The sequence below is a fragment of the Pyrus communis genome, chromosome 17 (assembly GCF_041283825.1).
Source record: "Pyrus communis isolate YQ-2024b chromosome 17, ASM4128382v1, whole genome shotgun sequence".
Classification (NCBI taxonomy): domain Eukaryota; kingdom Viridiplantae; phylum Streptophyta; class Magnoliopsida; order Rosales; family Rosaceae; genus Pyrus; species Pyrus communis.
The window spans coordinates 10,821,355-10,833,863 of NC_142581.1; the positions used below are offsets into that span (position 1 = coordinate 10,821,355).

Consider the following 12,509-nt stretch of genomic DNA (forward strand, 5'->3'; position numbering starts at 1 on the left):
CAATTTTTTTTTTTGTTCTTTCTTTTTCTGGGTCACTGGGGGGGGAGGGGAGGGTGGGATGGACAATTTTTTTTGTTTTTCCTTTCTTCCTCCCTCTCTTCTTCTTCCTCTTCCTCTTCTTCTTCTTCTTCTTGCAAGAAATGGGTTTCAATTTTTTTTTTTTTTTGAGAAAATTTTTAAAAAATTATTTTATTTGCCACATGGCAGACATTTGGTAGCCACGTGGCATATATGTGGCAGCCACATTAGTATTTAACAGATCAATGGATGGAAAATGTAACGAAGGTATTATTTTGAAATAAAATAGTACTTAAGGTATGAAAGTGAAATGTTTTGAAGATGTTGTAAGGAATTGAAATATACCCCAAACCTAAGGTATGAAAGTGTAATTTACCCTAAAATCTAATTTTTGGCTTTGTTTTTATTTATAGTGTATTCTAGTTTTTTAGACAAGAAAGTGGAAGTTTTTGTAATTAAAAATAAAAAAATAAAAAATTAGTCCTAGCTAGTCCAGCATTGCACCAAATGTTTCACAATTCTAGTACTACTTAGTCTATGCCAAGCCAGTCCGGCTTAATCTCTTATGCTAATCTAGTTCAAGATAGTCTAGTGGAACAAACGCACTCTTAATTTCTTTTAGTGATGGGATACACTCAGAGAAACTGAAAAATGTAGGCTAATTTGTAGAATTTGTACTACAATCTTATTCCCACAGTATTGTTTTGGTATAATAAGTACAAGAAAATCTTGCTTACACCCTCTGAGCTCAGGTACTAAGTATACTAAAGTCTTGCATACAAAAGAGCGCCATGAAAAGGCCTCTTGCAAGAACAACAAAGTTGATGGAAGCCATATTCTCAAGTATATTGATTTGCATTTGCAACAATTTTGCTAGTTTAGTGGGTGAACAGTGTCAGAAAACTACATTAGCTAGTCTCTTTAATTTTTCAGCTCCAATTACACTATATTTTAACAAACTTTGGATATTGGGCGAAAACCTAACACCATATCCGCTAAGATATTGGACTAAATACTTTTTAACATTTAACAAATGAACAGTGATTCTATAAATTTAAAGAGCAACCATTCACTTTACTATTGTATGGTATCCCTTATAGAGTTCTTGGAGATGAATTTTTAAGATTTAACTCGTTAACATAGAATTTTTGTAGTTTTACAGATTTTCTTGACATGCTGGTCATAGTTGTTCCTTTTCTCCCTTGATGTATGTGATGGACGATTGGTGTGTGGTAGGAGCATGCCTATTTGTATTACATTGAAATTCTATATTGCAAGACTACTTTTAGAAATGGTATAATCTTTATACCAAATCAAGCTTTAACCCTGGCAAGATTATAGTTGGAAAGTTATTAGAGCAGATACATGCATGAATGATCCTCAAAAAAGCAAATCTATCTGCCGCGCCATATGGTATTAAAACTACTATTACACAAATCCTTATATGAGTAAGAATATGGAAATAAACATGATATATCTCGATAAGGAAAACCACATTTTCGTACTATTATATTGGTGTACTATATCAAAGATCTGGATTATCTCCCTTCTATTTTCTCCTCCTTTTCATCCTTTCCTATTTGAACGTTTAAGATTAAGTCATACTAACATCTTGTTTTATCTTTTCTGTAAAGAGAGAAAGAAAAGAAAAACTGAGAGAGGAGGGGAGGGCCATGAAGGGAAAAGAAATGAGAGAATTCAAATTCTTGTTTGATATATAACAATCACATCACACAGTTCACTAATATAGTCTAAATAAGTGGTATATCTATTATTACTTACAAATAATATTGGTTGAGGGGTAGATCGAATAATATAAAGAATATTCGCTGACAATGTTGACCAAACGTTGACCATCCATGTAAAATTTGGACGTCAAACACCCAATGGCAACATACTTCCACTCAAATGGTTACAGCCTTCAACTACACTGCAAATGTCTTAGTGTTTGTGTTAAAGTATGAATTTAAAGCTTCATTTTCTCTCAATTGAGAAAAAAAAATGTACTTACAACAAGCCGTGAGTCGTCAGTCGAGTGGTGATTGTAAGTTGTCACCACTTGGTTGGAGAGATTCAACTCATATAAATGCAAGCACGATAAATATATTTATAAAAATGAGTACGATAAAGCGATAAAACCAACAATATTAGTGGCGTAATTTGGTTATAAAATATTTTGGGTAAAGTACAAAAAACTACCTTAACTATGGGTCGAACGACACTATCATACCTCATCTTTTTAAAATAACAATGTCATACCTCATCTTACGAATTTGTGACAATATCATACATTCCGTCAGTTTGTCTGTCAATTACTCCGTTAAATAACGACGTGGCTTAAAAAAATTAATTAAATATCAAAAACTAAAATTATAAAATCATTTAACAATTTTTTTTACATAGGGACCCACCCCTTATCCCCATCACCTTTCTTCCCTCCTCTCGTCTTCCCCCACCCCAAACCCAGATCCCACCCCCTCCCGTCTTCCCCCTCCCGTCTTCCCCTAACCCACCCCCCAACTCATCACCATCAACCTTCTTCCCCACTTGTCTCCCCCGAACTCATCACCCTCACCCTTCTTCCCCATTTCAGTCCCCAATTTTTAATTTACTCAAACAATTCAAATCCCAATTGGAATTTCGCAAATTCGGTGTGCTCTGTTGCTACCCCTTTGACACCTCTGCCTCGTGCATCCATCATTTTCTTTCTCCCCTGTTCAAATCCGAATTGGAATTTAGCAAACTGCGTGTGCGCCGTGACGGCGTGCTCTTGCATCCATGGATCGTTGCACCGCAGTAGAGGAATTAGAGCAGGAAAGGCGCCGGACTCGGCGATCAAGGCATGATTATCAACCCAATTCTTCGCTAAAAGCCTGAGCTTGGCCGCTGCAAATTGCTTCACGGCAAGTGACGGCGATTGGATGCCGTCGACGCAGATCTTGATCATCGGCTGAAGATCCTCCAACGAAATGCTCTCGATGATCTCGGTCGAGATGTTCTCCATCTGCAAAAACCCCTAGCATAGCTCCAGTTCTGGCACAGCCTCGGATAATTCAGGGGTCAGCGCATTTTCCGGCGGCGGCAAGCTTGCGAGCCGTTTTAATTCTCCTGATATGTCGCTATTGCAGGCAGAGAAATCATTGAAGGCTTGGGATAACTGAAGGTACTCCTCGTCAGAAAACGCAGATTTGTTGGCACAACTATAGGTGCGAAGGGCGAGCTTGCCGAGGCTCATGTTGACGATCGAATCGGTCAGGTTCTCGAAGACAAAAGGCTCTCGGGGTGGGTGCGGAGGACGAGGTTCTCGAAGTCTAGGACTTTGGAGCTTGCGGATGATGGTGGAGCTGACAAGGCTGTTGTTGCATCGTGAAAGGGAGAAAGGGAGAGAGAATACGGGAGGAAAGGGAGAAAGAGGGGAGGGATGGTGGTTCTGGGCACGGTGAGAGAGAGCAAAGTGGGGAAATTAGGGTGGGGACTGAAATGGGGAAGGAGGGTGATGGTGATGAGTTCGGGGGGAGACAGGTGGGGAAGAAGGTTGAGGGTGATGAGTTTGGGGGGTAGGTTAGGGGAAGACGGGAACGGGTGAGATCTGGGTTTGGGGTGGGGGAAGACAGAAGGAGAGAAGAAAGGTGAGGGGGATAAGGGGTGGGTCCCCATGTTAAAAAAAAATTGTTAAATGATTTTATAATTTTAGTTTTTAATATTTAATTAATTTTTTTAAGCCACGTTACTATTTAACGGAATAATTAATAGACAAATTGACGGAATGTATAACATTGTCACAAATTCGTAAGATGAGGTATAACATTGTCATTTTAAAAAGATAAGGTATGATAGTGTCGTTCGACCCATAATTGAGGTAATTTTTTGTACTTTACCCAAATATCTTTGTAAACATCTCATCACTTGTTGCAATCATCAAAATGAAAAGTTGAGATTATAGTCTTTTTTTTTTTTTTTTTTCCCTTTAGCAACCTCAAGAACATCAATACAAATTAGAAGCGGAAAGAAACCTACTAGTACCGCAAGTGAAAATGATACATTGAAGCATGTGGAGACAAACATAGGCTGAGTTATCCTCCAACCCTTTTCAATACGAATTGGAAAGATTGAACAAAGAAACAGACCAAAGGGGTAAGCTCAGACCTTCGGGGAAGACCAAAAGAATCCTCCAGCCCAGTAGCACAAAGGAAAATCAACAAGTGGAGGAGACCAAAAGAACCATCCTGCTGCCCAGTTCAAGAAGTAGCACAAAGGAAAATCAACGATGGGCAGAAACCAGTTCAAGAGTAAGCCTGTGGAATCACAAAGATCAAAGCCTCAATGCAATCACCAAGGAGAAGAGGGAATTTACACTCCATAACCAGATTTGCGTCCCTAAACTCTTCTCTTTGTTAATTACATTATGCCATGTTTAGTATGTTTAAATTGTTTTTTTGTGTGTTTACTTATGTTTTGTGTGAATCTATGCTTAAAACATTGAGGACAATGTTTGATTTAAGTGTGGGGGGGGTAACTAAAGTGTTTTGATGCAAATTCGTGGGATTTTATCACCCATAACTTCAAATGTTGTTCCTTGCTGTTTTAAGGTGTTTTTAAGTTGTTTTAGAGTGTTTTAGTATGTTTTGTTTTATAACTCCGAAAATCACATAAAAATTTGAAAAACATGTTTCGAAAAGCCTAAAAAGAGTGTTTTGAGTCGTTTTTGTGTGTTTGTGTCTTAGGGTACCTTCCAACACAATGATAAGGATTTGGTTTGTAATTGCATGACTGTTAAAGAGAGTTATAAACATGGATGAAAGTTTGATTTACTCTTGGTATATGCTTGGTTATGGTTATAATGTATGACTTCACATGCAATCATAAAAGAAAAATTCGTTTCTGTAACATGCTTGAAGGAAGAAACTCATAATAACGCTACATCCCTGTGAGACTCGAGCCATTACTTTCTTTGGAGAGTTATTTTCTGTGATTCTTTGTTTTCTAAAGTTGTTGCATGATCTCATTATCCTTGCTTGGTTGCTACTTAGAATGCAATTGTATCATGATAGAACTAAATGCTAGAACTTATATCTGTTTCATTCAAAGCATGACATTGAATTGCATAACATATATCAAGATGAAGTTGTGTAGTTGCCACCATAGCCAAATAGCCTTACTTCCCATATTTCGTATATGTTGTAAGTTTTAACCCCGTTGAGCCTTGTTTAGCCCATGTTCTTTGTTAACCCATATCATCCTCACCTAGCCTAGATTAGGACCATCCGTACCCTTGTTCTTGAAGCATAGTAAGCATGGCGGATAATGAATTCCTTTTGATTAATATGTTGCAGAAAATAAGTGTGGGGGAAGGGATTTTTGTGTGTATGTATGTGCCTAAATCTTAAAGGAGGCACGGCAAAAAGAAAAAAAAAATGTGAGAAAAAGAAGAAGAAAAGAAAGAAAAAGAGTGAAAATAAGTGAGAATGGACTCACAAGTGTGATTGTTGAAGAAAGGGCCCAAAAAGTTGAATATGGCCCTAAGTTTTGTGACTTCCCCTTGGGTGTTCAAAGTTTTCTTCTGCGTTCTAAAGGGAATTCTAAGTACCTAATTCAATACTTTGCTCACTATTGCTTTAAGAATGTTTGCTTATCCTTCACCTTTCATTGTTAGCCAATAGCCTAGCCTCGTTACAACCCTTTGACTTCTATCTTGATTGTTATGTGTTTCAATTTGTGGAGTTTGAACTTGGTATAAGCTTATGGTGTCACTGGTTCTCGCTTCTAAGTAGTAGCATTCCATTCATGAGATCATACCTAAACATGCTTATTAACTCCAGAAATTGCTCTCTTTATGATACATATATGTGAGTGTTCGTTTTCATGTTTACATCAATCTTCTCACATATAACTAGTGTAGGGTGTGAAGTTAGAAAATCTGTGTGAAAAACGAGAGTACATCTAGTAAGGAATTGAGGGAATTCTCTAAGGCATGTTACTACATTCAAAACATGGTTTTAAATGCTTAATTGTGAACTAGTATGTGGTGACTATGATTAAAAATGTACTTAAGTGTAAAGATGGCTAAAATCTGTGGGAATAATGATTTTTAACTTGTCATGTGCATTGGAAATCCCTGAGACGATTGTTGGAAGGTATAGGTTGTGTTTTGTTCGTTTTGTTTTGTTTTTGGTTTCTTTTGTTTTGTTTTGCTCGAGGACTAGCAAAAGATAAGTGTGGGGGTATTTGATAGGAGCATATTCATGCGACTTAAATGGCTTGTTCTCGTGCATTTACGTTATGTTTCTTTAGTTATTTTAGTACTTTAAGCTATTTTCGTGTGTTTGTAGGTCCAAAGGGCTAAAGGAGCAAAAAGATGCATTTTGGAGACTTTTGGAGCACTTTTGGACTAAGGATGGATAGCTTATGCTTGGAGCCAAAGTGTTGGACGAAATTGAAGACCTAATTGAAGACCAAAGTGTTGGAACCTTGTTCCCTTTAGTTTTAGGACATTTAAACCTTTCCTAATCCCATTCATCAACACATGCATCCACATGCATTCACCCTTTAAACCATTAAATCCACATGCTTTCCTATTCAATTAAATCAGCCACATGCATTCATCATCATAACCTAGCTGTCATTCCACTTCATTGCACATGCATCTTCAAATAAATCAGCCATTCCACATGCATATTCAACCTAGCTGTCATTGCACATGCAATTCCAACCCACATGCATCCTTTAATCATTCAAACATGCAGCCACATTCCCTCCTAGCTGTCATGTTCCCCCCATTTCACCTATAAATAAGCATCCATTGCATACACATTTCATTCATACACTCTTCCATGTTCCAGAAATTCGTCAAAACCTCTCCACACCCTCATTGCAGCCACCAAAACACTTTTCTCCTCCATTGCAGCCACTCCAACCACTCCCCAAACCATTCACACCATCAAACTATCCTTAGACCTTGTGCTACAACGAAGAGGAAGAGAAGAGTGCCTAAACGTTCATACAATTCAAGTTTGAGTTGTTGGAATGTTTAGGTGTTTCTTTGATTTCAATGTTTAATTTCAATACTCTTTGTTTTGTACGTATGAGGAATGGAAGAGAAGAGTGCCTAAACGTTCATACAATTCAAGTTTGAGTTGTTGGAATGTTTAGGTGTTTCTTTGATTCCAATGTTTAAATTCAACTAAACCCCCCTTGGCTAGGGGGGAATTCGAAATATATGTTTATGCTTGCATTTTGATTTGATTACTTCTAATTGCGTTTCATAAGTTGTGGATTCAATTTGTTTAACCGTTTGATTGATAACTTATTTATGTATGTTTATTGAGAATGCGCGCTTAATTTTCATGCATGAATATGACGCTAGAATATAAGTGAGTTTCACCTAATAGTTACGAACTTATATTCACAAGTAGTGGAGGTTGCTTATAAACAATCGCGTTAAACAAATTCTTGGCATAAGTTTCATGCAATCATAGTAACGAATGCCTCGTCAACACTTATAATTTTCATAGAGCATAATGATTCTTGCTTGTACCTCTTCTATGCATTCATGTTGAGGACTTGTGGGGAATGTTTTGAATTGTCGCATGCATCATCCAATTCAATAACGTTAGGAAGATTTGAAGGTTAATTAGTGCATCACGGTTAACCCGGGGTGTTGAGTTTCATGGTTTATTGAAATGCAATTGGAAATCATTTTATTATGCAAGTATAACATGTATGGAGATGAACCCCTTAGCCATTCTATCATCCATTCATTCCATTCCATCAAATTCGTTTTACAATCTGTTTCGTTTATTAACTTGTTTTGTTATTTCAATTTTCGTATAAATCTAAATCCCCCTTTACTTTAATGTCCAATTTAGTTAGAAATCAATTTAGTTTGTGCTTTTAAGTGTTTTGATTCATTTTATTTCCCAATTTCGTCCAAATTCACCAAAGTGCTCAAAACTGCCCAGAAAGTGATTTTAAGGCAGTTTTGAGTGTTTTGGGTGATGTTTGAGTCTTTTGGTTTGTTTTAATGTTCTAAGTGTTTAGTTTTACATTCTTTGAGTTAGTTTAGTGTTTTATATTGTGTTTTTACGTTCTTGAGTCAAGTTATTACTTAATTTCGTCCAAATTTGTGTTTGTGCTCAAATCTGCCCAGAAAGTGGTTTTTAGGCAGATTTGAGTGTGTTTGTGTTGTTTTGAGTCTTTTGGTTTGTCTTAGTGTTTTAAAGTTTAGTTTTGCATTCTTTGAGTCTAGTATAGTGTTTCATATTGTTATTTTACGTTTTTGAGTCAAATCCAAGTGGTTAACAATCCCTCCTAATCCCCGGTCTAGAACGATCCCTACTTATACATATACTACAATTTGACGAAAAAGAGGGTTTAATTTGTGTGCGTATAAATCACGCATCAGCTGACAAGGCTGTTGTTGCATCGTGAAAGGGAGAAAGGGAGAGAGAATACGGGAGGAAAGGGAGAAAGAGGGGAGGGATGGTGGTTCTGGGCACGGTGAGAGAGAGCAAAGTGGGGAAATTAGGGTGGGGACTGAAATGGGGAAGGAGGGTGATGGTGATGAGTTCGGGGGGAGACAGGTGGGGAAGAAGGTTGAGGGTGATGAGTTTGGGGGGTAGGTTAGGGGAAGACGGGAACGGGTGAGATCTGGGTTTGGGGTGGGGGAAGACAGAAGGAGAGAAGAAAGGTGAGGGGGATAAGGGGTGGGTCCCCATGTTAAAAAAAAATTGTTAAATGATTTTATAATTTTAGTTTTTAATATTTAATTAATTTTTTTAAGCCACGTTACTATTTAACGGAATAATTAATAGACAAATTGACGGAATGTATAACATTGTCACAAATTCGTAAGATGAGGTATAACATTGTCATTTTAAAAAGATAAGGTATGATAGTGTCGTTCGACCCATAATTGAGGTAATTTTTTGTACTTTACCCAAATATCTTTGTAAACATCTCATCACTTGTTGCAATCATCAAAATGAAAAGTTGAGATTATAGTCTTTTTTTTTTTTTTTTTTTCCCTTTAGCAACCTCAAGAACATCAATACAAATTAGAAGCGGAAAGAAACCTACTAGTACCGGTTGTACTTAACCATTGTATTTTCATTCTCTAATCACATAAGGAGAGAGACAAAAAAAAAAAAAAAGTATGCACATATGCACTCGAACATAGTCATCCAATACAAGCTGAGACTTAAGATGAAAATGCAATGCGGTCTTCTTAATTTAGTATATTAATATAATTTTTCTATCAAACTAGTGAAATCAGAAAATATTTAGATCCAGTATACTAACCATCTCTACAATATAATGATTTGAGACGCATTAGATTATATTTTGGAGAGATTTTTTTCCTTCTCTTTCTTCGAGAATATATACGATATATAATAATTTTTTTCGGTAAATTACAAAAAAACTACCTCAAATATTGGTCTCATGACACTATCATACCTTATCTTTTAAAATTGACAATGTCATACCTCATCTTTAGAATTTGGTCCAATTTTATACCTTCCGTTATATTGGCCGTCAATTTCTTAGTTAAATGCTGATGTGGCTTGATTCGGGGCCCATTTTCTATTAAAAAATCAATAACATATTAAAAATAATAATTTACCCTTAAAAAAAAAAACAAACAAAAAAAACCCAAACACCTATCTTCCCATCCATTCTCTTTCTCCTTCCATGAAACCCATATCTATTCCCTTTCCCCTTCCCTACAACCCCCGACCCTTTCCCTACCCACGCCAACATCTCCCCCCCCCCAGACCCACATTTCCCCGCCGTTTGGAATCCCACCACTAAAATTGTTCCCAGATAAATCAACATATGTGATATCAATGAAACTGCTGAATTTCAATGGAATCTCACCTGAAAACATGTTATCTTCGAGTCGAAGACGAACCAGAGACGAACAGTTTGACAGGGAAGTGGAAAGGCCACCGGTGAAGTTGTTCGAAAACATCATTAGCTTAAAGAGCTGGCCATTTCCACAGATATCCGGTTGAACGCTGCCGCTGAGGTTGTTTATGGAGACATCCACCCACCCGAGCATTGAGTTTCTCCCCAAGCTCCGGGGAAGGTTGCCGAAGAAGTAATTGTTCCACAAAAGCAGCATTTCCAGCGATGGAAGCTCTGCAATTTCGTCGGGAACTTCGCCGGCCATCTCGTTGTAAAAAAGGCTGAGGAGTTTAAGGTTTTTCAGCTTTGAAAAGGTTTCTGAGGTCGACCCAGAAATCAGATTGTCGGAAAGATCCAAAATTTGAAAAGCTTTGATGTTGTTGAGCTCCGTCGGAATCGACCCGGAAAGTTGGTTTCTGAAAAAGAGAGGGATTCAAGATTGTTGAGATCCTCGAGGGATTTTGGGATGGCGCCGGAGATATTTGCATAGGCAATGTCGAGATACTGGAGCTTCGTCATGTTCCCCAATTGCCACGGAATGTTTCCGTGGTAATATTGTAGCTGATTTCCATGTGCGTCACTGTTTTGAGCTTCCCCAGTTTCGGTGGAATGCTTCCGGTGATCAAATTCCCAGCGAGATGAATAAACTTGAGGAGGCAGAAAGCGCCGTATTCCGACGGTATCGGCCCCCGAAAGTAGCTTCCGGCTAAATTGAGGATTTTGAAGTTTTGAAGCTCTGAAATTTCGGTGGGGAGCGACCCGGAAAAGCTGTTGCCAAATGCATCAAGAACAATGAGGTTTTGAAAAGCTGAGACTCCGACGGGGAAGTGGCAGGAGAAGTTGTTTCTGCTGATGTCTAATGTTGCGAGGTTGAAAATTTCGGCGGGAAGGTGGCCGGAGAACGAGTTGTAACTGAGGTTGAGTGAGACAAGGTCGGTGAAGACGGCGATGGGAAGATGGGTGTTTGGGTTTGTTTTTTTTTTTCTTAGGGTAAATTATTATTTTCAATATTTTATTAAATTTTTAATAAAAGGTGGGTCCTGAATCAAACTATGTCAGCATTTAACTGCGAAATTCACAGCCAAGCTAACGGAAGGTATAACATTGGACCAAATTTTAAAGATGAGGTATGACATTGTCAATTTTAAAAGATGAGGTATGATAGTGTCGTGTGACAAATAATTGAGGTAGTTTTTTGTCATTTACCCTTTTTTTTTTTTTTGGAGGAATAAATGAGGAAGAGTTTAAGATATATGTATTTTAAGGTCATCTCCAACCGAATGGTCCAAAGGGCTAGATGGTCAAAAATAGCCCGAAAACAGTTTTTAACCGAGGGCCAGGCCAAAGGGCTCGTGGGCCCCACTAGACAAAAAGGGCCAAAGGGCCAACTAGCCCTGGGCTGAGCCACATGCTGATGTCATATTTGATTTTTCTTTTTTCTTTTTTACTATTTTTTTCAATTACAAAATTTAAAAAATCTATTTTTTTTCCTATAATTTCCTAAGTCATTAAACAAAATTAAATAACATTAAGTAACATTAAACAACATAAAAAAAAAAATTTTGACAACATGAAACTTAAACAACATTTTTAAAAACATTTAACAACATGAAAATTATTGACAATCCATAACATAAAATTATCACTATTCTAAAAATCCCCGCCTAGGCGCTAGGGCAGTTGGTCACCGTCCCAATTAATGCCTAGGTGTTTGAAAATTAAGAAAGAGCCCCCCATAGACCTACTGAGGCGCCCGTCTAGACCACCTAGGCACCCGCCCAGACCAGCCTAGGCATCGACTCACCTAGGCAGAAAATAGATAACTTTCATTTTGCATTTTTTTTTCTTCAATAAATTGTAAGAGACTTGTCAAATACTGAAATGAGCACATATTATTTGATTGTTCCTCATGTTTTCATTATGTTCCAATACTTCATAATATATGTGTCATTCTATTTTGTAGTTTATGATGAAATTATAGATATTTGAAGTATAAACATACATTTATTTACATGAAATATAATGGATTTAGTCAAATCCGTCTAGTCCGCCTAGGCGCTTGCCTAGACCCCGACTAGCTGCCTAGGCGTTAGGCCCCAGCTCGCCGCCCGACTAGCGCCTAGCGTCTTTTAGAACCTTGAAAATTATTGAGGTAATTTAATTTAAGTAACTATAGTAGTTCAATTAAAATAATAATATATGTTTGGCCCTTTCGTCCTTGGTTGGAGATGATATTTTTTTCTTTTCACAAGGCTATGTTTGGCCTATGATCCTTTGGCTCTTCGGTTGGAGATGGTAAGAAATATAGCCCTACACTGTTCATTAAAATATTAATTTCTTGGACGGCCAAAGGACTAAAACGAGCTCTTTGACCAGCCTTTGGTTGGAGATGGCCTAAGATTATGAAAACATAGGTCAAAGTGAGACTCAAAAACACATCCCTTATTAACTTAGGAAAACTAATGAAAATGACTTGAAAACTTTAAGGACAAAATAAAAAATAAAATGAATAGTATTCGGATTGACTTTTTAGTGTAAAAATTTAATTTTTCGTTAAAATGAACAATACTATGAGCTTTTCATTAAAA

The 12,509-nt window shown here is 37.4% G+C and overlaps 1 pseudogene; it reads right to left on the minus strand.

Moving 5' to 3' along the window:
- Positions 1-3,034: 3,034 nt before the first annotated feature.
- LOC148689456 (uncharacterized) lies at positions 3,035-11,751 on the minus strand (annotated as a pseudogene).
- Positions 11,752-12,509: the final 758 nt, after the last annotated feature.